The 24,591-nt window shown below is 47.8% G+C and overlaps 1 protein-coding gene and 1 long non-coding RNA gene across 7 annotated transcripts in view; one reads left to right on the top strand and one right to left on the bottom strand.

Moving 5' to 3' along the window:
- Nucleotides 1-811: 811 nt before the first annotated feature.
- Nucleotides 812-8,247, bottom strand: LOC116663558. Its single transcript, XR_004319746.1, has 3 exons — nt 8,020-8,247; nt 6,281-6,371; nt 812-1,834 (listed from the first exon to the last, which is right to left on the bottom strand). It is a non-coding gene; the product is annotated as an uncharacterized LOC116663558 (long non-coding RNA).
- A 110-nt stretch (nt 8,248-8,357) lies between these two features.
- The window catches only part of LOC106730891 (translation initiation factor IF-2), a 73,107-nt gene continuing 56,873 nt past the window's right edge, over nt 8,358-24,591 (top strand). For 2 of the 6 annotated variants that reach the window (XR_004319737.1, XR_004319738.1), the window contains exons 1-2: nt 8,361-8,512; nt 13,021-13,107. The gene's annotated coding sequence lies outside the window, so the exon portion shown is untranslated. Of the gene's footprint in view, nt 8,513-13,020; nt 13,108-24,591 lie in introns of all 6 variants that reach the window. The other 4 variants (XR_004319743.1, XR_004319744.1, XR_004319742.1 and 1 more) reach the window with 4 other exon arrangements.

Below are 24,591 nucleotides of genomic sequence, written 5' to 3' on the forward strand. Positions count from 1 at the left end.
TGAGGGATGCTCCAGATCCATCCAGGGACTGTGTCATCTCAGGACAACCGTGACAGATGCTCTAGATGGGAGGAAACTGCGGCTCCAGGAGGCTTGAGAAATGTGCCTCTACAGACCTCGTTCTGGGCGAATTTGTTTATGCCAGATTGTGGCACAAAACGGCAAAGTGGACCAGTGTGGGGTAAAGACAGACGTGGCAGAGGAGAGAACGAGGAAGATCGCCTTCTCCTAGTCACCGCAGTGTGCTGTCCCCTAATCTCTGGTCATCACAGCTCCAATGTTATGAATCATTACTTACTGATCGGCCTAAGTGCCCTTCTTGTCCTGTGATAGTGGAGCGTGATGCTATCTGATTTCCCACCTCATCGCTTCTCGGCCTCTGGCTAAGATCAAGTGCTTTCCCACCTCATCTCTGCATGACGACCATGCAAAAAGCTATCTTTGTTTTCGAGATTAGATGGAACACCACAGAAGGCATTGTGTATATGAGCAGAAATATTATACCATCGATGTGGTCTCAGCTTCCCATATAAACAGAGCACATGTCAAGTTTTCCCAGGTCACGAAACCATTAGCACTGACGGCTTCTGAAAGGCCGTCATTAGTCATTAGTACTCACGCTTGGTGCACGTGCGCCGTTTGGAAATGAAGTATCCTTCATTGATGTGATGTGCCACAAGTTTCAATGGTTTTAAGCAGAGGGGACATATAATTCCACTGTAATTTAAGTATGATATTTCAGTCGGTTAATTGGGTTTTCTTGAATGGATGCACAAGAGGGCTTTTTTTTAAACTGAAGTATAGTCAGTGTACAATACTGTGTCACTCTCTGGTGTAGAGCATCATTTTTCATTGTACATACATATATTCCACAAGAATTTTTGATGCGAACAGGCCATCCGCATTCTATGTAAGAATAAAAATGCTTGAAACACACTATGAAGTACCAGCCCCGTCATAGGAGGAAGCTTATAGTAAGATGACCACTTGCTCTCAACAAGTGGGTTCAACGTTTAATGGCATACACTTGTAGGCAAAAACAAAGTGAATATGGAAGCACACGCACAGCACACACACACAGCCCAGACACACTTACAAGGAGTATCCATGTGCATTAGTATGTAAGATGTGATGTCGGAGGCTGGCCTGCAGACACTGAGGTCCCAGCTGATGAGGGGAAGGGCACTGGGAAGTCTTCTCCAGTTTGCTCTCGCTGGTTCCAAAAGACGTCATTTTCATCCAGTCAACTCTTTACTTCACATGGAATTTAAATGAAAGCTCATTAATCACTGGCACATTGACCTCTTCCCAGTATCTTTCCTTTCTGTCTTCTCTGCCCCAAAGAACATGGCGAAACTGGTTTGGCAGAAAGAAGAGAGATGTACATTTCAGCGAGTAACGGGAAGAGATCAGGGAGCTGGAAGACGTGGCTTTAATAATTTACGGAATTGGGGACGATACAAGCGATTGGCTGAGATGAGAAGGTGGCTGCTCCTTGTAGACGACTGTGGCCAAGAAGTCAGCTTAATTGGCAAGACAATCGGGAAAGGAGATGGTGGGTCTCAAGACGATGCTTGCTGCTGTTCCTCCTGAAGATGCTGACAAGGAAACATCCCAGGTGCAGAGCAGGTAGGATGCCCACTTTCTTTACGGCTGGAAGACAGAACTGTGGTGGAAACTAGGGCCTCTCAGCTGAGAGTGGACGCTGGTTGCCAAGATCTTCTTCTGGTTCAGAAGGTCTGGGGTGGGACCTGAGATTCTGCTCGTCTAACTGACCCCCAAGGTGGATGGATGCTCATGACCCCAGGACAACAGTTTGAGTAGAAAGGCCTATCTGAAAAATGGAGAAAATGCAGGTCTTAAATATTAATGTTTAAGGACACATATAGATAAAAGCACATTCTAGATAAAGATGATGAATGACAATGCGTCACTGAACTCACTGCAGAAGTTTCGGGTCACCCACTACAGTTATGTACGTTTAAAGATCCAAACATTTAACTAGCACCATTTTCTTTATTTTTATCTCCCTTTGCCTCAAGGGCAAAACTTAACTAAGAACAAAATGAATTAGTAACGGGGAGGTCATCCTCAGCCTGTCATTTCTGATAAATAGTAAAATGAGAATTTCTTTTGTGTTATGAATGCCTTACGAGAGTATTTCATGAGGTAGACACTGCATTTTCAAGTGTACCTGTTTATGGAGTTCGAGGCATATTTCTTGGTTTCAAAGATGACTCCCTGCAGAATATTTGGTCACAAAATTAGGAAAGAAACCAAGCTTCAGACATCGTGGTAATTAAAAACCAGTAGCTATGATTTGGGGAGAATTATTGACACACAAATTACCTGATGTGATCTGTAAACGATCAGAAGTGGTGCTGACTTTTGTTGTGAAGGCTCAGGACATCTGGAGGAGTGATCTAGAATGCCTCTTCCTTCTTAAACAGTGAAGAACCCTATTTCTCATTCTCTCTCCCTTGACGTACAGTTGACCCTGGAGTAAGGCAGGGATTGGGGCACTGACCCCAACGTAACTGCAAATTCATGTTTACCGTTTGACTCCCCAGAAACGTGACCACTAATGGTCCACTGTTGACCAGAGCCTCACTGATAACATAAACAGTCTGTTAACACATCTTTTGTATATGTGTTATACTCTGTATCCTCCCAGTCAAGTAAGCTAGAGAAAAGCAAATGGTATTAAGCAAACCAGAAGGAAGAGAAAATACATTTACAGCACGTATGTGAATCTATGAAGAAGAACCCATGTCTAAGTGGACCCACGCATTTCAAACCCGTGTGGTTCAAGGGTCAACCGTAAGTATTCATGGAGGAAACTTGGCACTGAAGCATCTGCCCGGGGCACTCGGAGGACTGTGCGGCTCAGATGGGAACTGAGCACAGACACATGAACTAGATCTTCTCTTGACCCCTTTCCCGTCGTCTTCTCCCACACTGACTTCTGAGAGTCTCTGGTGTCCAGGGGTCCTTGTGGCCCACATGGTGGTTCGGAGCACTGTGGGTGACTGCAGCGTGGTCCTGAGATGCTCCTGTAGAAAACTGCACCATGCGTCCCAACACCCCGTGGCTGAGACCTGCGTGCCCATCACACCATTGGAGCCCGTGCGAGGGAGGGACATGGGTTTTGACAGACACGGGTGCGTGAGCTGTGCAGGCAGCTCGGTAGGAACACAGCCACGTAGAAAGGGCTCCGTGCCTCATGAAATTGGCACAGATCATCTAGACTTGTCTCGGGGAAGGCGGCGAGGAGGGACGTGAGTGGGCAAACCAGGATCGCGGCCCCGCGGGTGTCACTGGAGCCCAGTCAGGACAGATGAGCTTCTCCAGATGTGGCTCCGCCTCGCTGGGCCCAATTTCGCTGAACAGCGGAGCTCTGGTGAGAAAGTTAGTGGAGCAACGAGGCAGCTGGATGGAGAAACAGAGACAAACAGGTCGAGCGCCTCGCAAACCGACTGGGACTTAGGATCCCACTGGCCTGGTCGGAGGCTGGTCCTGAAATACAGGAACAGAATCACTTGCTGGCCAAACACAGCACGTGGTGCCCAAGGAGAGAGGACCAGGATGGCACCCCCAGGCCGGGGGCTCCTGTCTCCGTGTCCCCACAAGCCTCCCCTCAAGACTCCTACTGTTTTAACCAATAACAACCTTATTCTCATCTCTGCCTCCCCTCTCTGCTCTGATTCTCTCTTCTTTGCAATCAGACAACCTCTTAAAGTGCATTAATAATGACACAGTGCTAACGGTCTGGGGACCCCAGGTGCACTGAGGTTGAGGATGAGTCCAAGGTGATCAGCACCAGGGGCCCCCCAGGGGCCACCTGGCGAAGCATGGGGGTGGTGAAGCCAGGCTTGGAACCTTGAGCCTTGGGTGGAGGGTTCTCACTTCTTTCATTAGAAAGCTGTTGGATCTCCATTCCGTATGCACAGATCTCTGGGAAGTTAACTGCACTATCAGCGGTAATTTAGGACTTCTCATGAGCAAAATTACTTTTGGCTTTTCCCAGAAACTCCCTCAGAGCTCGTCTGTGGGGCGTGCAGACCTCAAGGCTACAGTGCGACCTGCGACGGCTCCCGGCCTGGGCATCCTGTCCTCAGGGTCCCCAGGCAGACGCACAGCAGCCCTGGGCCTGGCTGTCAGTTGTGGAAGTTGCTCTAACCTGGTGATGCGGGTCCCGGGGGGGCAGAGGCCTGGGGATTGCAGCCAAAGGCTGTGGGCGGTTTTCATCCTCTGCCTCGTTTTAGTTTTAAAATTTTTTTTTTCAGTTTTATTGAGATAAAACTGCCATATAACATTGTATAAGTTTAAGGGGCACAACATGGTGACTTGATACAAATGTGTACTGCGAAATGGTCACCACAAGGTGGTGTAGTGGACATCCGGCCATTCACATCGTTATGTATTTGTTTTTCTTGTGATGAAAATGTTTAGGATCGGCTCTCAGCAGATTTCAGAAACACAGTAGCACGTTGTTAACTGTGGTCACCGAGCCTGCGAGTACGTCTCCGGAGCTGACTCACCTTATAACTGGGCGTTCATACCCTCCGACCACCTTCAGCCACAGCCCTCTCTTCTGAATCCGTGTAATTGCACCCCAAGTGGGTGTTTGGGTCCCCATGTCATGAATGGAAAATGGGGTCTTGGCTGGAATTGGTGTTGGCCTTGGAGTACTACAAGCAGTGACCCTAAAAACACAGGGCAAAGCAGGCCTGTCCCACCCTCTGTGCTGGGGGACCACAGTGGGGACAGGGGGGACCGTGACAAAGACTAAAATCTGAGGAGGGGCATATACCACTGAGGTCATTGTCCTTAGTGTGTCCTTCCCACACAGGACACGCCACACACCCCTGTGCACACACATGTAAGTACACATGCCACACATGACCACAGTAGCAGAGAACGGCCCTCAACAGAAAAATCAATCAGAACCTGTTTCATCACAAAGAAATCCTCACGAATGACTGGCCATGAAAACAATAAAACAAAAGTGTTGGAAGATGCTGGTTCTTTAAAAGGTGGACCTTTGCCGACTGCATCCAGCCTGGTAAAAACGCAGATGGGGAGCCTCGCTAACTCCCTGCTACGCCCCGCTTCCTCGCTGGTCTGCAAAGTCTGCTTCCAAGAGCGGCAAGACAGAGTGGGGGGAAGTAGGGACCCCACAATCAGAAGTCACAGCATAAAACAGGGGTCCAATTTACTGTTTATGAGGGTGAAAAGTGAACAGTATCTTTTGTAAGATGTTCATGTGTTTTTGAGATCCAGTTGAATGGATACAGAGGAAGCACTTGAAATGCCTTTTGGATTAGGGTTTCAATCCTCGAAGCAACACCCTGAAATTTCATTTTTAACACCCTGGAGCGACCACCATTAGAAATTCATTGCCTTCAGTTAAGGGATGGCTCCTATTACGACTGCAAAACTCCTAAGAAGACTCCCGCATTAAGTACTTATCAGTAACCAACACCTCCTCATGAATTGGTTTGTCCGATCTTCTTTGTTGAAGACCAGAGTCCCTGTTGACCCAGGGGCAGAAACTTCCAGAGGGCAGCGCTGGCGGGGCCCCTTTCAATGCAGGGCACCGCCTGGGTGGGAACAGGCATTTCGGAATGAACGCCTTGTCCTGGAATCTGCCTGCCTCCGCGGGCTTTTGGACGTCTTGTCCTGGGGCCGAGCGACCTGCGGGAGGGCTGGGCCATCCCACTCTTGGCCCCGAATTGGGCTCCTGTGACTTTCTGGAGGCCGGCATCCTAGCCAGAGGTGCGCCTGTTTACTGGACTGTGATTCTGCACAGACTGCGAGGGATACTTGCTCGTGGGCCGTGAAGTGTTGTTTTCGTGGTTTTAATCAGCATGTAGGATGGGGATCGGACTGAGCGCAGCAGATGAAGTGCCGTTCAGGCGTGCAAGCAGCTTCCCTGGGAGATGAGACCCTGCCCTTGGCCCCACCTGACCCCTCACTCAAGTGGTCACCTGCAAGGATCCTTTGTGGTTTTGAACTTGCCTCCTTCCAAAAGCCACTTTTTCCTGTAAACAATTGTATTTGGGAGTGAGAAGAGTGTGTCATCACTCAAGAATAGCCGGTGACATTGACAGGAAGGATATGACAACAAGTTAGTAGCTTTGGTGAAAACTTCACAAGTATTAAGCTATTCAACATTAAGATTTGTAAGATTCTTAGGAAACGTAATAAATGCGTAACATAAAATTTTTTAGCAGAAAAGATACATCTAAGAACGAATTGGGCGTGTGTGCATACTCACCTGAGCGCCCGTGTGCGTGTGAGCTTAGGTGGGCAGTGAACACTCCTGGCTCAGCAGTGCTTTATCAGAGCGCTTTTAGTTTGTTTTAAACCTAAAACATGATTTAAAAAAAATCACTTTAGAGGGACAGTCTACCTTCCTTTTTTCCCTAAAAAAATTATAGTAGTCAAAATAAAGGGAGTAAAAGAAGACTTGCTGTGTTTTTGGGAAGGCCTTGTGCGTCTATCCTAAATTTGTGAGATTCTGATCTTGCAGATTTTGAACTCAATTCAGTCATGGAGAAAGGACCAGTTCCAGGCCTGAGTGATGACAGAACAGAAGGGAACCTAACAGCACTAGTATTTCTTTACATCTGTTAAATGAAGGGTTTACTCTATGGGAGTATCCAAGATTTTATTTTCATAAAATCGTTTAACCTTGAATGTGTGTTCACAAGAAAGGGCACGGTCGGAGTAAAGAATTCAATTGGATTTGATCACTTTAGGGCATGGGTAATTGACAGTATTAACTTTAAACACAGAAGATAAAAGAGGATGGGTGGGACCTTGAGCACATTTCCTTCTTTGAAACTCAGTTTTCTCATCTATAAAATGGAGGTAATACTGCCCACCAGGGAGGTTTATCTCACAAATAAGATGACGCATTCCTTTATTCAGCTAAGATTTACAGAGCACCTACTGTGTGTCAGGCAATCTCAGAGATGTCAACTTTTCAATGGTGGAAAAACCTGACAAGGCCCCTTCCAATGAGGGGATTCCTCTCTAGTGGGGACACAGACCACTGGCAGGCAAAGCAAGGACCCGCAGAGGATGCCAGGCAGGACCAAACGCTCTGAGAGATGGAGGCTGGCAGAGGGCGCTGAGTCCAACATCCCGGTCCCAGATGCCGAGCATCAGTTACACAGCAGGTGTGGCCATGCCCATGGAGGGTGAGCCATGTCCACCCGTGACCCCTGTCTCATGGAAGACTCAATGGTAATAGTAAAGGGAAACCGATTTCTCAATTCCCCACCGTTCATCTCGTGTGAAAATAAGTTACATAAGCAGTGTTACTTCAGTGGAACATAATCACTCCTTTGAGTGAAATAATTAAGAGTTCTGCCATCTGGGCGCCCTGTTTCTTGAAGGAGTCAGCTTCGCAGGGACCCCCTGGCGTGAGCACTCAGCCCCACTTACAGTCCGCCCGACCCACCCCCGCCCAGTCCTGGGGCCTGGCTTTCCACCGGCCTGGAGTCTGCGCGGCCACTGGCACTGCCATCCACCTGGCCCTCCTTGGCCAGCGCCTTAATCAGACAATTCCTTGCTTCTGCTGGAGCCCTCTGTGGGCCCAGTCTACAGGGCGCTTAAGCGATGCCGGCGATAAACATGGTTTCATACAGTTGCTGCTCTCGGGTTCACTGAGCAGGGACACGCTTTATTTTTGAGGACGGAAAATGGCGTTAAACTGGTTTATTTCTATGGGGTTGCGGCCAGCATAGAGGACACTCCTTAGACCAGCTCCACTTTAGAGACGGCGAACAGAATGAGGCAATCGATAGTCTACATGGGGGATCGACGTTCTGCAAAATGTCACAATTTTCAGATGACTTTTTCAAATTTCAGACACTTATTTTAAGATAAAGGAGGAAAAAAAAATCCCGTGCTGTTGCAAATTAGAACGCTGCTTTGTCCAACTCGAACGAAACACACCTGGTGAAGACACACAACTCTATATACACACACCTCCATAGACACACACACCTTGCACCGTGGGGCCTTACGGCTGGCGCCGGCGCACTGGGCGCCCCGGGAGGCACCGCGCACGGGGGCGGCGGGCACGCAGTGGCATCCTCCGGCTCCCGGAGACCCCCGCTTTACCCGCCTTACTCGCCGTTCCCCACGCAACAGTTGGTGGGCCGTGAGGTGCGCGCGCTCCCCAGTCGTGCCTGCCAAGCGGCCAGGGTGAACGTGCCTGCGGGGGTAACGGATGCGAGGCCTGGCGCTCCCGCAGGCGCGAGCCCCGCCCCTCTGCAGATGTCTCCCGCGGCCTCCCCCACTGTGCTCCGTGGGCGGTGCCTCTCCGGGCGCCCAGTGCGCAGGCGCCAGTCGATAAGCCCAGTGGTGCAAAGAGCCCCAGTGGGTCAGAGCGGCGGCGGCGGCGAGGATCCCTGGGCTGGCTGACTGAGGTGCGGTCGGGCCATGTCCCCAGGCACCTGCTGAACTGGAGTGCCCGAGGATGTCTACGCTGAGGAAGGTGCGAGCCGCTGAGCCAAAGCCGCGAGGGGACCCAGCGCGGGTCGCGGGAGCCTTTGGGGGTTGGGGGTGGGGCGAGGGCTGCGCGGCGAGAAGGACAGCTGGGGCTCCGCGAGGGCGGCTGGGTGGGGGGCGGGGACCCCGGGGCAGCCTTGCGCGGGGCCCCGGCACCCGAGGCTCCCACGGGTGCGGGAGCGAGCAGCGAACGGGGCTTCGCGGAGAGGTGATTCTTTTCTCTTGGCCCCGCTAGCTTGGGGACCCGAGGAAACCTGGGAGGGGGCGCCGGCCGCCCAGGGGCTGCGCTCCCCGCTCAGGCTAGGCAGCACGAGGGGATGGGGGCGGCAGCAAACTGCACCCCCTCTCCCTGCCTAGCGCGGGCAGGTAGGCCGACCACTCCTGGGAATGGATGGAAGGCGCTGGGAGCCTGGGCTGCGTGCACGGGGCGTGGGCTGCGGCTGGGAGGCGGGAGGAGTCAGTCATACCGGGTGCTAGGACCCGGCTGGCTGCGCGAGGCGCGGGCAGGAGGGCGCCGCAGCGGCGGGGTTGGGGTAGAAGGCGCCTGGAATCCCGGGGCAGCGCGGGGGTCGCGGGCGGGCGGCGGGCCGGGCTGGCTGCAGAAGTCTCCCGAGTGGTGCAGCGCGATTGGGGACCAGGGGAGGTGGGCGAGCTGGGAACTGGCGGGGCTTCTTGGGGGAGGGTTTGGCGGTCAGGAAAGCAGCCCCTAGCGCTCCCTCCTCGGTGGGAGGAGTGGGCATTTTAGGCAGGAAGGAGGGAGGCACTGGTCGACTATTTATATTTGTCTTATACATTGAAACGAACTGTATCCTTCTTTTAGGATTAAAAAGTTACTTGTTCATGTATAGTTTATTTATTTATTAAATTGTAATTAATTTTTATTGATGTACACTTAATTTATATCATATTAGCTTAGGTGATGTACAATTCCTTTATGGGTTTTTTTTTTTAAAAATCTTGTGACTGCATTTGTGTATTTGCTTTTATAAACTTGGAATCAGAATGGAATACACAATCATGAGTGGAATTTCTTAGCTATTTTGAAGTGGTTCTATTTAATGTGTTAACTATGATTTAGAATGGACAGATAGAAATACGAGAATTTGGGAAAAGTAATAGTAGGCCGCACATTTTCTTGTTGATCTTGGAAAAGGAAATTAACAGTGTCTGTTACAGTAGAGTGTATTGATTTAAGGGTTACAGTAGAAAATAATTTAAGGAATTAGGAAGATAAAGCGTCTTGGTCCATGATGATTTTGTATCCTAGACTATTTTAAAATACTTGATAAATGTGTAACTTTATTTTCTCCACTGGATTTCTTTGATAGTGATATCCAAAACAAATTTGAAGTTATTTCCTGTTAGTTTGACATTTGTTATCCTTGCTTCCTAAATTATCTAATTTAATCTCATTCTCATTTCACCAATGACAGAAGTCAGATTAACTAGTTTGTTTTCAGTGACCTGCAGTGAGTTGTAGAGGCAAGACACATTTTTATGTTAGTGGATTGGGAAGAAAAACTCATGAAATCTCACAGACTTTGTGTTGTGGATGACTGAAAATAAACTTTTACAAATTAAAATAAATAATTTTGTTCACTAAATAATTATAAATGTAATTAAATTTTTGCTAAGTCTTTTTGTGAGGTAAGTAAGCAAGCAAAATAATTAGATAAGAATTAGTATGTTTTCTTGTCTTTTTTTTTCCCTTTCTCCCAATAGGACCAGGCATATTATCAGTCATTTCAGGTTTCAGAATATAGTTAAAAGTTTTTCAACTTACTTTGAAGGAAAACATATTTATTACTTTCCATACAAATAAGGGAAATTTCTAAGAGATGTATTATTTAAAGTAAAAAACTCCAGTAAAAGTAAAATCCTGGTGTTTCTTAAAGGTCTAAACGTTTTTCTTTGTAAAAGTGAAAGTTACAAAAGTTCATTATGTCTAGGAAAAAGATCACCTATAGTCTCATTATGCTAGTGTTTTTTCTTATGCACAATTATTCTCTTTTTCTACTTTGTTGTGATTATAACGTATTTAAAGTTTTAAAAAAATGTTTTTAAAGCATAAACTCAGTTATTTCCCATGTTTTTCATTTGGTCGGCACTGGTAAGTCCTCTTCTGCAGGTGCCAGATTCATAGTATCGTAGTTGGAAACATGTAGATGTAAATAGTGCGTGACCCAACTATTTTGTTGCATGGAGAAAAAGGAAGATGGATGCAGAAGGCATAGGAGCCCAGTATTAGTTGTACTTTGAGTAGCTGTTTTGAGGTTATACACGAGCTTTTGTGTCTAAATTCTGTTACTTTTTGAGATGGTGTCTCATTCAGGCAGTAAAAATTCTGGAAAATCGTTGGCTTAAACTTTGTGGCACAAGGGCCGCACATCTCATACGGCATCGTCACAGCTGTCTCATGATCAACTGAAACAGGGATCAGCAAGGTTTTTTTCTTCGTACGTTTCCTGTAATACTATTTTATGCTCTGTGGGCCATAGGCCTCTGTCATCAGTGCTCAGCTTTGCCATTGCAGCACGAGGCAGCCACAGACAGCATGCATGTGAAAGTGGCTGTGATTCGGTGCGGTTTTATTTATGGACATGGAAGTTTGAATTGCATATAATTTTCACATGTCATGAAATATTCTTCTTTTGATTTTTTCCAGCCAGTTAGAAATGCAGTAACCATTCTTGGCTCATGCTGGTCACCATTTATGGACCCCTGGTCTGAAACTGTGTTGTCCAATTCAGGGATCATTCACCACGTGTGGCTATTGGCTATTGGCTATTGAGTGCTTGAAATGTGACTAGTCCAAATGGAGATGTCCTCTAAGCTTGTAAAATACAGAATTTTGAAGACACTTTTAAGAAAGAAAAATAACTCATTAATAATAATTATTTATATTGATTACTTGTCAAAATGATAATACTGTGAATGTATGGTGTTAAGTAAAATACTACAAAAATTAATTTCACTTTTCTTTCCACTTTTGAAATGTGGCTAGTAGAAATTTAAAACTATACCACACAGCTCACATTTTGGGTTGTTTTTGGACAACCCTGATCTACAGGAATAAATTAGAGATGGCCAAGGTTCTAATAGGCTCTTTTCATTTCACGTAAAGGTGGTGCTGGTGGTTGTATGTTGTTGAATGGGGTGTAGTGGAGGAGGGGAAGTGATTGCCTACACGTGATGTTTGGAGAGGAGACATAATTTTCTTGTTCTAAGGAAGTTCCACCCCTGAGTGGTCCCTAGCTTCTGTGCTGGTGGAGGTCCTTGGAGGAGATCAGAGTTGACTCAGGTGGTGTTTTTGGCCCTTCAGTCCTAGACTGGTCTAGGGCCTAGGAGTGTCTTGGCGCATAAAGGGTCTTTTTCCTGGAAGCTGGAGGTCAACCCTGTCTTCTGACTCGCTGGTCTTCTTGATATTTCTCTAGTGTTAATTGAAGGGTCAGATGCCTAGTTACGGGACAGATCTGTTTCAGTGGTTAGTGAAGTTAAAGAAGAAGATGTCTATAGATTGGAAGGGAACAAAATTTTTTAGTGAAGTGCTTTATGTTAAATAACATTAATATTTATAAAATATTTCCTATCTTAGTTTTATGAAGCTGATCAAAGTAGGAGTGTCTCCTTTTGGGATTGCTTTCAGGAACCACTACCTGCTGCACAAGAAGAGCAACGTTCTTTTGTAGCCACATCTTAGTTATTACTCAAAGTCCAACCACACAACTTCCTCTTCATAGCAATTCATTGTGTTAGATTGTCACCAGATTGACCTTTCATAGTCTCATATTTGTTGCCATACAGAAGAAGGAGAGTTTGGGGGGGGCCTTAGGATGTGCTTTTAGTAATCAAATTGGAGAAAAGTCCTAGAGAGGGGGCTGCCAGAATCAGCTCTTTACCAAGCGATGTGGAAGTATTTTAACAAGCAGTACGTCCACACTAATGGGTGATAATTGAAACTTGTGGTTACCAGAGGTAAAGTGGGTGGGAAGGGATAAATAAGGAATTCGACACTTGTACATCTTGGGGGGAGATGAAAATGTTAGCTATCTTGATTGTGGTTTCATTGGTGTATACATTTATTAAAATTTTTCAAATTGTACATCTGAAATATGTGTAGTTTACTGTACAAAATCATACCATAATAAAGGTGTTTTTAAAAAAAGCCTTGTTTTTCAGCACTCAGATGGCTTTGCATCTAGAATTATGGGTACAGTTTAGGTTCTGTCGGTGGGAAGCTTCCACTGACAACGAATGTCCATAGCAACTGGCCCCCGCTGTTACTGCCTAGTCACCAGCCTTGTAGGGGTTTTGATTTTAAGTGGGATAAAGTGCTTCAAAGTCTGTATGTTAACTTGTATTTGGAGCCTAATAAATCTAAGTGCGAACAGTAGCAATTATAAACTGCTTTAGAGCAATTCTAGCCTCTAGTTTGTTAAGCTGAAAATGATAGAAAAATAGATTGTTTAAAATACCCTTGCTTTTCTTTCCTAGAGTTATGAAAATTTGAAGTTGCTTTGGAGACACCATTATATTGTTCTTTAAATTCTGTGAGTTGATAAACGGTACCATCCCAGCAAAGTTTAAGTATCATATTTCTTTTTATGACTATAAACTATTATGAAACTGTATGACAAGGCTCATTATGTCTTGTTTCACTTTTTAAAATACCCCGATGGATGGAAAACAAATATTATAATAAATAATTAAGCAGGTCTTTGCACCCATTTCTCTGCTCCCAAGCTGCTCCAGTCCTAAAAGGCTAGTGTGTTTCCAAGCGTCGCCAAAGGATTTACAGTATATACAGTATAGATGTCAGATTAAAAAGAAAGTTGTATCTTTATTCCTCATTCAGCTGACGTGGATTAAGGCGATTTACTTCTTAGATGCTAGTTTTTTCTCTGTCAATATGGAGGTTGAATCTTCGGGGAGGAGTGTTGTTGCTTTATTGCAGGTAGCTGAGGAGTAAATAATCCATTTCAGCACACGTACACAATGGCCTCCAGCCCACCCCTGTAACAGATTTCATGATTTTGATCCATTGGCTCGAACAGCAGAGCGTTTTGTTTTGCTGAGGTGAAAAGCACCCTTACAGTTCCAGACCAGTGGTTCTCCAAAGTGTAGACTGGAGTTGCCCTCAAATAATTCCAGGACTGATTTCTTTTAATATTTAAAAAAAATTATTATTTTGCCCCTCCCCATTGTTTTGGGTTTGGAAGGACCTGGCTGGGGCAACACTTAAGACTCAAGCCCATCCTGGCATACCTGTTAGTGAGCCAGAGTTGGCCTGGGCAGCTAAGCTTCCTTAGGAGAGCAGCCTGTGGGCTGGGGGCGGACCCAGTTCTCTGAGGAGACCTTTCCCTGTTCAGCTGGCCCTCCCCTTCTTCCAGACCAGGGAAGGTCTTGCCCTGGGCCCCATAGATCTCACCAAGCTCTCTGGTGCCCTCCACAGCCCCTTGGGAGAGGTGCTTGCTTTTCCCTCCCAAGGTAGGGTATATACCTTGTAGCATTTATTTACTTATTTATTTTTAACTGAAGTATAGGCAGTTATAATGTGTCAATTTCTGGTGTATAGCCTAATGTCCCAGTCATGCATATATATACATATATTTATTTTCATGTTCTTTTTCATTAAAGGTTATTACAAAATATTGAATATAGTTCTGTATGCTATACAGAAGAAATTTGTTTTTTAATCTATTTTTCAAATTTATTTATTTAAAAAGTTTTTTTTGTTGGGGCGGTAATTAGATTTGCTTATTTGTTTTAGTTTTGGAGGAGGTGCTGCAGGATTGAACCCAGGACCTTGTGTATGCTAAGCATGTGCTCTACCCCATTTTTTAATCTATTTTTATATATGGTGGTTAACATTTGCAAATCTCAAACTCCCGAATTTATCCCTTTGCACCCCCTCTCCCCGGTAACCAGTAAGATTGTTTACTACATCTGCAAGTCTGTTTCTGTTTTGTAGATGAGCTCATTAGTGCTCTCTTTTTTCTTTCTTTCTTGCTCATCTTCTTTTTTTTAGATTCTACATATAAGTGATATTATATGGTATTTTTCTTTCTCTTTCTGGCTTACTTCACTGAGAATGATGATCCCCAGACAGATCCATGTTGCTGCACCTGGCGTTATTTTATTCATTTTTATCACTGAGTAATATTTCATTGTATAAGTATACCACAACTTCTTTAGTCATCTGTCAGTGGACATTTAGGGTGCCTCCATGTCTTGGCTATTGTATGTAGTGCGACTTTTTTTGTGTGTCGATACCTGCTTTGGTTTCTGAAATTTATTTAGTTTCAGACTTTATTTGTAAAGTTAAAGACTTTGATTAGTGTTTAAGTGATTAGGGACTTCAGCTTAGTGAAATTGACATATCAGAAAGACCATCTTAGTGTTTGGTTTGTCTGCTGTAGTTTCCGTGTTGTCACTTAAAGTTCTCAGATCTGCCTAGTTACTGATAATGCAAGCTACCTTGGAGATCGTTCGTTGAGTTTCAGACCATCCATGTAAAGCAAATGTTGTAATAAAGTAAGTCACATGAGGTTTTGGTTTCCCAGGGCATATAGAAATTATGTTTATACTGTACTGTAGTCTATTCAGTGTGTGGTGGCATTATGTCTAAAAAAATACCTATGTTCCTCTTTGATTAAAAAACACTTTATTACTAAAAAATGCTACCATCATTTGCGCATTTAGTGAGTCATAATTTTTTTTTGCAATAGCAACAACCAAAGATTGCTGATCACAAATCACTATAACGGATGTAGTAATAATGAAAAAGCTTGAAATACTGTGGCAGTTACCAGAATGTATCACAAAGACACAAAGTGAGCAGATGCTGTTGGAAAAAAATGGTGCTGATAGACTTCTCCCTTGCAGGGTTGCCACAGATCTTCAATTGATAAAAAAATAGAAGTGTCTGTGAAGCACAATAAAGCAAAGCGCAGTAGAACGAGGTCGGGCCTGTAGTCCATTCTGGGTACTTCCTTCCTATTAAAGCTCCTTCCTTCAGGCTTCAGTTGCCCAGGGATAAAGTCTGCTGTGGTGGCAAAGTGAGGTGATTCTGTCCCAGGGCAGCGAGATCTTGTGTGTGAATTTAGATGAGTCACTCCTGACCCCGCACAGTGGAGGACTTTTCCCCAGAGGCCTGTGGAAAACATTCCTCCTCCACCCCAGCTTTCATGAGTTCTGAGCCTACCAGTAAGTTTCAGGAGGGTCTGCTTTTATTGCAGGTGTAATGAACAACTTTGCAACAGGTTCAGGGAATGTTCTGACAGGCAAGGTCTTTTATCAGCTTCTGGGAATCGGCACAGACCTATTCTGTAAATCCTGCGTCCTGGGAAGATGGAGGTGATGCTGCTGACAGTGGCTGTCGCTGCCTTGTGTCTGTCTAAGGAAAGCACATCTACCTCCGCTCCCATCAGGCTGATCCTTCCACTTTGGTCTTGGCTTCAGTCTTGTCTGGAGACTCCTAGTCCCACTTGCCCTCTCGCCTGTGTCTCGACTGCTTCTGTTTGGTATTTTTAACCTTCTGCTCTTTGAGGGCAGCTTCACTCTGTTTCAACATTTCTGTCACTAAAGGAAGCAGCCCTCCCTTGACCTTCATGCCTGCTTCCATTGCTGCCCTGTCTCTCCCCTCCTCCCAGGGTTGGAGCTGCATTTTCCATTTCTTCACATCTCTTGTGTCTTTAGCCCCCTCCATTCTGCCTTTTCCCCTCAAAATGCCATTGAAACAAAACCACTTTCCAGCCAAATTTTCCAGCTGTAAGCTGCCATGATAAGTAGAAATGATCCTAAGAGGGGCCACAGAGATGAGGGGTATGACGGGCAAGAAAGTGCTCAGACCAGGTCTGCAGTGCTAGGGAGAGGGGAACTAACCATGCCAGTTTCCCCAGGACTGTCTTGGTTTTATCACTGATAGTCCTGTGTCCCAGGAATCCCCCTGGGCAAACCCGGGAGCCCATTTGGGACACATTACTATGCCCCAGCAGCTGTCCTGGATCCACTTCTGTGTCTGTACTATGACCATGTTGCCCACAACTGCTCCTAGCCACTGATTAGCACAGTAGGGGCACAGTACAAGCCCATTTCTGGAAGACATGGGATTTCTTTATTGCGCAACTTAGGCTCTGGGTCTCCCCTTTGGCCTGGCCAGAAACAGAATTATTCTGCAGTTTCAGACGTTCTCCTCAATCCTCTTTGTTCCCCTGTTCCTTCTGTGTTTGCATTTTACTTGATTTTTTTTCATCTGCTTGCTGTTCTTCAGTATTACATCTGGTGAAATCTACACCAGCCAGTTTGTGCCTTCCTTAAGTACTGCCAGAAACTGTCTGCTCTTTCTCCTGTTACAAACTTACAGCCTAAGAAAATCTCTTCACTCCTGCTATCAAAAAAAAAAAATACACAGATATCCAAACATTTTGCCGCCAATATAACTTAAGCCACAACTCTCATGTTGTGTGACTATTTCAGGCGACAACAGGAATAAACTGAGGGATTAGATTTAGAGAATTTTAGGGGGGAGCTCTCTGGGGAATGAGGCCTTCAGCATCCTGAAGCTCCACGCCACTCTGTGCCCAGTTGCATGCAAACATGTCTTTCTCAGGGGTGAGTCTAAATTCTGCAAATGTCCTGAACCATCCAGTCAACTAGCACCAACATTTGAAAGGAATCCAGTGTGGCCCAAAAGCAGTGGCAGAGATTTGAGACGCCTGGGGCTCGCACGTGCGGGCAGGGCATGCTGGGCCACAGGGCCTCTGCGCGCGGGGCAGTGGCTCGGGGTTCCGAGGCACACGGGCACTGTGATGAGCGGCGTTGCTAGGCCATGATTACTGTGTACTGATAGAGTCCAGCGGACACAGCTTCCCAGCCAGACCCCAGTGGTGGCGGAAAGCCTAGTGGTAGAAATGTGTTGAGCCCATAGGCCCAAAAATGAGTAGGTTTTTTTGTTTTTGCTGTCAGAACTGTGAGCCACCTGTGGGCTCTTCTTCCATTAGCCCTCAGAGAGACCGCAGGAACTCCCAGCCTGGATATCGCATCTGAACAAAAGATATGAAAAAGATCCACGTAGCTGCCAGCTTAGGAAACATCTGAAAGACCCAGCATATTCTCTTGCTAAGAAAAAAACGGCCTGGGCGAACCAGATAAAAAGAACAGGCTACAGGCGTTGGGGACAGGGTGGGGCGGGCCTGGGAGGAGCTGGGGGCCCAGCCACCTGGCAGCTTCCCTCTGGGGCTGCTGGAAACCAACGTGGGGTCCAGTGTCCAGCCGACTTTATAGGCAACTAAAGCTTTAACTGGTTTTGGACCCGCTCATAGTTCCCCTTAGCACTTTCCTGACAGTTTTTAAGTGATTTAACTGCATATCAGTAATAACAGAAACCAAATTAAACATAAACATAAAATGGCATCTTATTTTGAATGTACACTTTTATATATAGGAAAGTGTGTAATGAGAAAAATAATTCCTGTGATAGATGAGCCTCTGGGATAAAAATTCTTGGGATAAAATTCAATATCCGTTTTAAATCAGTGTACACGTTTGTACATGTGTTCTTTACTGAAGGGCCTTAGAGGACAACTTTCAAGTGGGGAGATGGCTGTGTTCTTGAATAGGTGGACTCATTTTTTAAAATGTGTGGTCTTCCCATGTTTATTCAGTTTTACATAAACCAAGTAAACATTATCATGGTTTTTAAAAATTTTGAGTTACACATGCTGTTTTTAATTCTTGTGATAAAATTCAAATTTCTGTGTAGTAGACAAAGACAGAGCTTTGCCCTTCTAGATATCAGAATGTGCTCTAAATTTCCACAAATTATTCATTTACCAACAACTGAAAAAACAGATAAATGAACGGAACAGAAAATGCCCAAACACCCAAGTATATGTAGGACTTTAGAACTTGTCACTGATGAAATTTCATATAAGGATAAGTTATTCATAAATGGTGGAAAAATAATCTATTTAGAGAAAAGTAGCCAGATTTTTACCTCACAAAAATAATTTTCTGATGTATAGATTAAAATTTTTAAATATACAAAGTGAGAGAAGTACCAGAAGAAAACATAAAACTCCTATTTATACATTTTTTATGCTGACAAAGACATTCCAAAGAAGGACTTGAAAAGCAAGAATCTGGAGGTTGACTTAACAACATAAAAAAATTAAAACCCTGTAGATCAGAAAATAAGATTAACAAAATAAAAGACAGTGTTTTAAAAGATTTACAATGTGTATCAGACAAAAGAAATCTTCATTTTTACTGACAAGTCTTTGAAAGCAACAAGCAAAACTTCTAATTTGAAGTTGGGCAGAGTACTTTTTTTCGTATCTGTAAGTGACCAATGGATATAGGGAAAAATATTTAGCATCTCTGGTCAGAAAAGGAACTTAAATGAAATACCATTTTCCCTTCACAAAATTCGTCAGGATGAAGAGCAATGGTACGTGTATTGTTGATTCAAGTTTAAGTTGCTTTTGAGTTTTCAGAGAGATGATTTGCTGATAAGTACCACATTAAAAAGTGTGTATTCCCTTTATACGTCAATGCTGTTTATACTATTTAGAGGTAAATAATTAGAGATAAATTAGAGATAAGTAACATACAATTTGTTTTTCTCAAGACTACCTAAAACAGCAATGTATAAAGGAAAACTCACAAAGGATTTTTTTGGTATGGAGTGATATTTGACCATTGAAGGTGGCATAGATAATAGATGTATGTTGACCTGCAGAGATGTCCTTTTGAAGATCATTGAAAAAAAGAAAAAATCAGTTTTATTACATACAAACACAAGAAGGCTATGGTCTTAGCCAAAAATATGTACACAGATGTGATGAAAATTTAGTTCTGGGCATTTGCATTACATGTGAAGATTTTTCTTTTAAAAAAAATCTGTGATTCTACAATGAATATGTACAAAAATTATAGTAAATGTTTATTATTAATGAAATACTCCTGGGAAAGAGCAAGAATATGAATCTTGCACAGATAAAAATAATTTTTAGTCCCAGCAAGGAGGGGTTGGGGCACAGTCCACCTTCTTAGCCGTTTGGTTTCCTTGGTAAGTGGGGCACCTGTCCAGGAGGGCATGATCTGTGAACTGGGACCCCGGGTGGGCCTCCATGGCAGCAGGGCAGGTAGGGAACCCTGCAGACACTTGGGAGGGGAGCCCCCATTTGAAGGAAGTGCAGGATGTTAAGGGAGGCTGGGGCCTTAGCCAGGGCTGGGAGGGCAGCAGGGGCCAGTCTGGGCTGGGCTTTCCTGCCAGCAGGTCATCACGGGACCAGGTGATGTGGTCCAGGGCCCTTGGCCTCTCCTGAGCCAGTGGCACTCATGGATCCCACAGAATAGCATCTGTAGAGGCACAGAATAAGCTAAGTGAAGTTACAAAGGAGGTTGGTTATCCTGGACCTGTTTGTATTCACGGCCCCAGTCCGAGTACCCTAGGTGAGAAACATGTTGAACCAGCGTGGTGCTGGAGAGGATCAGAAAAGGAGAAAAGAGGTGGCCAAAACCCCAGGAAGAGGGTGCAAGTGTGGCATCCAGGAAACATCAGAAAATCTCAATCTTGCATCCGTGTATCAGGGTCCCCAGCACTGGGGTGGGAGGCCTGAGGGCAGATCTTCGGGCTGGGCAAGGTGGAGGTCACTGCCACCTTGGCTGGGGCAGCTTTTCTCCTTCCTTCAGGGTGGAGTGTGTACAAGGGGTGTGTGTGCATGTGTTCAGTGCATGGGGCGCGTGTGTGCACATGATCATGCCTGCCCCCTTCCAGCATGTCAGTAGGTACGTGTGTGCATTGCGTTCTTTTGTGCTTGTGTGTGAGCGTGGGAGGTACTCGCATCCACCGTGTGTGAGTGTGTGTGTAGGCCGCTTTCAGCAGTTGTGACAAAGCGCGTGTCGAGGCTGTGTGGCAGGGCTGGGGGCCTTGGGGGAAGATGGCTTGCAGGGCCTGTGGGCTGGGGCTGCCACGATGTAAAGTGGGGAGCTCGGCTGCAGGACAGGACACAGTCACTTGGCCCAGAGGCAGCTCAGACCCCATGTGAGTGCCCGGGACTCCGAAGGCCTTGATGCTCTGAGACCTTGAAGTAAAGATCTTGGTGGTGGTGACAGCAGCCACATCTGAGTGTCTCCTTTGTGCAGGAAGCACCGCCTGTCAACCGGTTTACTCCTCCAGCAGCCTGGGGATGTCTCCTCAGCGAGGTGGCCCCTTGCGCAGGGCCTTTGCACAGGCTATTCCCTGGGCTGGAACACACTTACCCGCACACCCACAGGGCCCCTTCCCTCAGCTTGTCGTGCCCTGGCCATCCTGACCCCCTGACCGTGCTGCTTCAAGTGGCAACAGCCCCAGCCACGCTCTCACTGCACCCTGTCTCTTTCTCCTCCCACATGGCATCGCCTGTGAACACTGGGTAATTCCTGTGCCCTTATTCTCTATCCTGCCACGATGTAGCCCCCAACAAGGCAGAGGAGTTTGCCCTGCTGGCTGATAAAACCCGGCACGCAGGAGGCCCTGGATTAATGCTTATGTAGTGGAATGAGGCACAGAGACGTTAAGGCAGCAGCCAGGGTCACACAGCTTGTAAAGGGGAGACAGAGGGCAGAACCAGCTCTTGTCCCCGGGTTGTCCCGCCCGTGGTGTCTCCTGCACTGCACTTTACTGGTAGGAGGAGTGTGTGTGTGCACATGTACATCATGCAGGGTGGGGTGGCACGCAGACTAAAGAGGTCCAGCAGTCATTCAGAAGACACGTAGCTGAGCCAGGCAGGTGCCCGGCCCCAGTTCTTGCTGGCTGAGCCTGTGCTAGGGAGCTTCGCCCCTCACCCTGGTTAGGGGAGGCTGGGTCACATGAGTCCCTCCATCTGTAGCCCAGCTGGGAGCCAGCAGGAGGCCCAGGCCAACACTTGGCCCTTTTTCAGGCCTGCCCCCACCTGGCCTGTCCAAATGTGACATGGCTACATCACGCATCTGGCTGGGAAGTGTTTCTTGGGCCAGAGCAATTGTCCTCTGTCCTCCACCTCTGTCTCTGCCTGGTGGCATCTCTGCAGCTACCCTCCCGCTCCCCTGGCCTCTCAGCTCCATGCTCCTCTCTCTCTTATGGTAGTCTTTTGTGCATTTTCCTACCCCTGGCCAGATGGGCCAAGTCAGGACCCATGGGTGCTGGGGTAGGGGGTACTGGGGACTGTGTGGGGGAATTCAGAGAGAGGTCCTGTCCCCTGTGGTCCTCATTTGCACATCCATGCAGGGGGCTGAGGAGGAGTCCCTTTGCCCCAGGACAGGCCCTAACTTCAGAGGCTCTGGACCACGCCCTGGATGCCTGGGGAACCAGCCTGGTAGGCGAGAGCAGGGTAGGAATGGACAGGGGCTGACCCATTGCCTCTGCTGCCCCACCTGCTGGGCTGAGGAGAGCTCTGCCCAGGAAGCAGGAAGGCCTAGCAGGATGCAGGCCTCTCGCAGGGCCCTCATCCCGGCTGACTGGGGCCACGGGCCAGGGAGGCCACAGCCTCCAGGCTGGGCCATCAGGGTGGGAAGGAGGCTGGGAGCCCCCTCACCATGTGCCCTCTCTCCTAGGTGGCCAAGGCTACCTGGCCACCATTAATTGGCTCTGTTAATCCAGTAGTGAGACAGAAACGAGGCTTACAGACAGAGGGGGCATTGAGCCAGGGAAGAATGGCTGCTTCTGTCTGGGCCTGGAGGGGCAGCCCAACCCCCAGCCTTGCCCACTCCTCTGCTGCCCCCTAATAGCCCACCCAGCCCAGGAGCCCTGTGGCCACCCAGCAAAGGGGGTCTTGAGAGCCTCGCCCAGCACTGCGGACCTCAGGAGTCCTTGTGGACAGTCCCCCATTGTGGATGCAGTAGTCTGAATAACATTTGTCAAGTGTCAGCTGTGAGTGGGACACACGTTAAAGATGTAACAATGACAACAAAACTAGCAGCCACCACTTGCTGAGTGTCCCTCCGTGATGGGAGCACGGCCAAGGTCGTGGGCAGTCTGTTTCTGGGATCAGGGCTCCATATCTGATGCAGAGCATCCACCAGTAGTTGAGTGTCCCTCTGTGGTGGAAGTGCGGCCAAGGTCGGGGGGTGGTCTGTGACCAGGATCAGGGCTTGTGTGTTATTGGGGCCAAGCACCCTGTGTCTAGGATCAGAAGTCAGTCTGTGATGAAGATCAAGGCTCAGTGTGTGACCAGGGTCATGTCTAGGCTTGGGGGGGCAGTCTGTCCTGTGAGCCACTGGCCCCTTGCCTGGCCTATCCTGATCTGACCCCTCCTCTCCGCCCCCTCCTCCCACCACATCCTCACCACCTGAGTTACCAAGGTAACCAGCCCCAAAATAATGGGTGTTTTAGCAGCTGAGGCCTAACCTGAGTCTATCCTGAAAGACTGAGTGCTGCAGCAGTTGCCTTGGAACCAAGGGGCATCCTCTCTCTCCCACTCATTGTCAGTTTCCTCGTCACTCAGGCTACCAGTTGGGACCTGGGCTGGGACAGCAAAAGGGGGATGGGCAGGATGTGCCCACCCTGGCCATGCTTCCAGTCCTGTCTCCTGTATCCCAGGCTTCTGTCCCTTTATCTCAGTGTGATGGGGTGGGATGGCTCAGCAGGGAGACCACTGAGGTGTAGAGTGCCAGGCGGGGGGCCCTGTGGTCGGCTTTGGCAGGCAGCCTTAGTCTGGGGGCCAGTGAGCAGAGCACTTGGAATCTGATCCTGGGTTTGATCCCAGCTCCTCTCCTTGTCAGCCTGGTGGATAACTTGGCGCCTCTGTCTGCATCTCCCAAATAGGCGTGGTCATAGGCTGTTGAGGTCCCCCCGAGCGAAGTGGCAGTGATGAAGGCCTGATGTCTGGGTAGCCTCGGCTCTCATACCTTCAGAGCCGCTCCCCTACCCTGTCCCGAGGGCATGGAGGCAGTCCTGGGGCTCCCTGCCTTCCTCCAGGCCCTGGTCTGTTCCCCTTCTCCTGCCCCTGGCCCCCAGGGTCCTTCCACAACATTCCCAGTTCAGGGTGAAGTCTTGTTTGTGCAGTATCCTTGAGACCCTTGGCTTCACCTGTCTTCTGAGACTTGGGCCTCCACGCCGTCTCCAGGGCAGACCCTCCTGGCTGTCTGGACCACGTTTCTTTGAGCCTCAGTTGTCTCTGCTGTACGTGGAGTGAACATTTGGTTCCTGGATGGTCTGAGACTCAAGGCTTCTGTGTACTGCGGTGACCAGCACGGAGCAGGGGCAGGGGGGAGGCAGGACTCCCTTACCCAGGTTGCTCCCCAGAGAGCCAACCTTGGTGGGAGCAACCTTCTTTGAAGAGTGTGGAGCCCCATCCCTCTAGGCCCCGTCCTCAATGGGGAGGCAGGGCATTGATTCGCGTGGACAGGCTCACATCTCCCCATCTGAACAATGAGAGCAGAGAGGCCTCCCTTGTGGGATCACAAGGCATTGCGCCCAGACCCAGGATGGGGCTCAGAACCAGGCCCTCGGCCCCCCAGAGTCAGGGTCCATGCAGAGCTCAGCCCTGCCCCCGCCCGCAGCCCTCCCTGGCAAGTCCTCCTTGGGCCTCTGCTGCACAGCTGGGAGCTCAGGGTTCAAGCACGGTGCACGCCCACCCCAGTAAGGTTGGAGCCACCCCTTCTACCCGTCCCTTGTCTGGCAGAGGGGCTCTGCCTCTGGGTTCAGGGGAAAGTGGGACCCGTGGGAGGGTGGGCTCTGTGAGAGGAGAGGAGAAGTTTCTGCAAGGGCGTGGGGGGGTGTGGAGTTCTCGGTTGCCACCTCACTCAGCAGGGAGAAGGAGCCCCGCCTTCCAAATTGGGGGAGTTAGGGGTGTCCCTTCTTAGTGACCAGTTCATTCATCAGGCCCCCCTTGATGGTCAGTTCCCAGCACAGGCATGGGGACCGCTGGGAGGGGACTCTGCACCTGTCCAGCAGACCTCTCCAGAGGAGAGCACCTGGACACTGCACCTGCTGGCCATCAAAGTGTGTTCCCTGGGATCAGCTCTGATCCCAGCAGCGTGCCCGCATCTGTCATTCCCACCATTTCAGGCATCAGTCCGTCCTCAGATGACGGGTGTGAG

Source organism: Camelus ferus, chromosome 5 (assembly GCF_009834535.1).
Source record: "Camelus ferus isolate YT-003-E chromosome 5, BCGSAC_Cfer_1.0, whole genome shotgun sequence".
In the NCBI taxonomy this organism is placed as follows: domain Eukaryota; kingdom Metazoa; phylum Chordata; class Mammalia; order Artiodactyla; family Camelidae; genus Camelus; species Camelus ferus.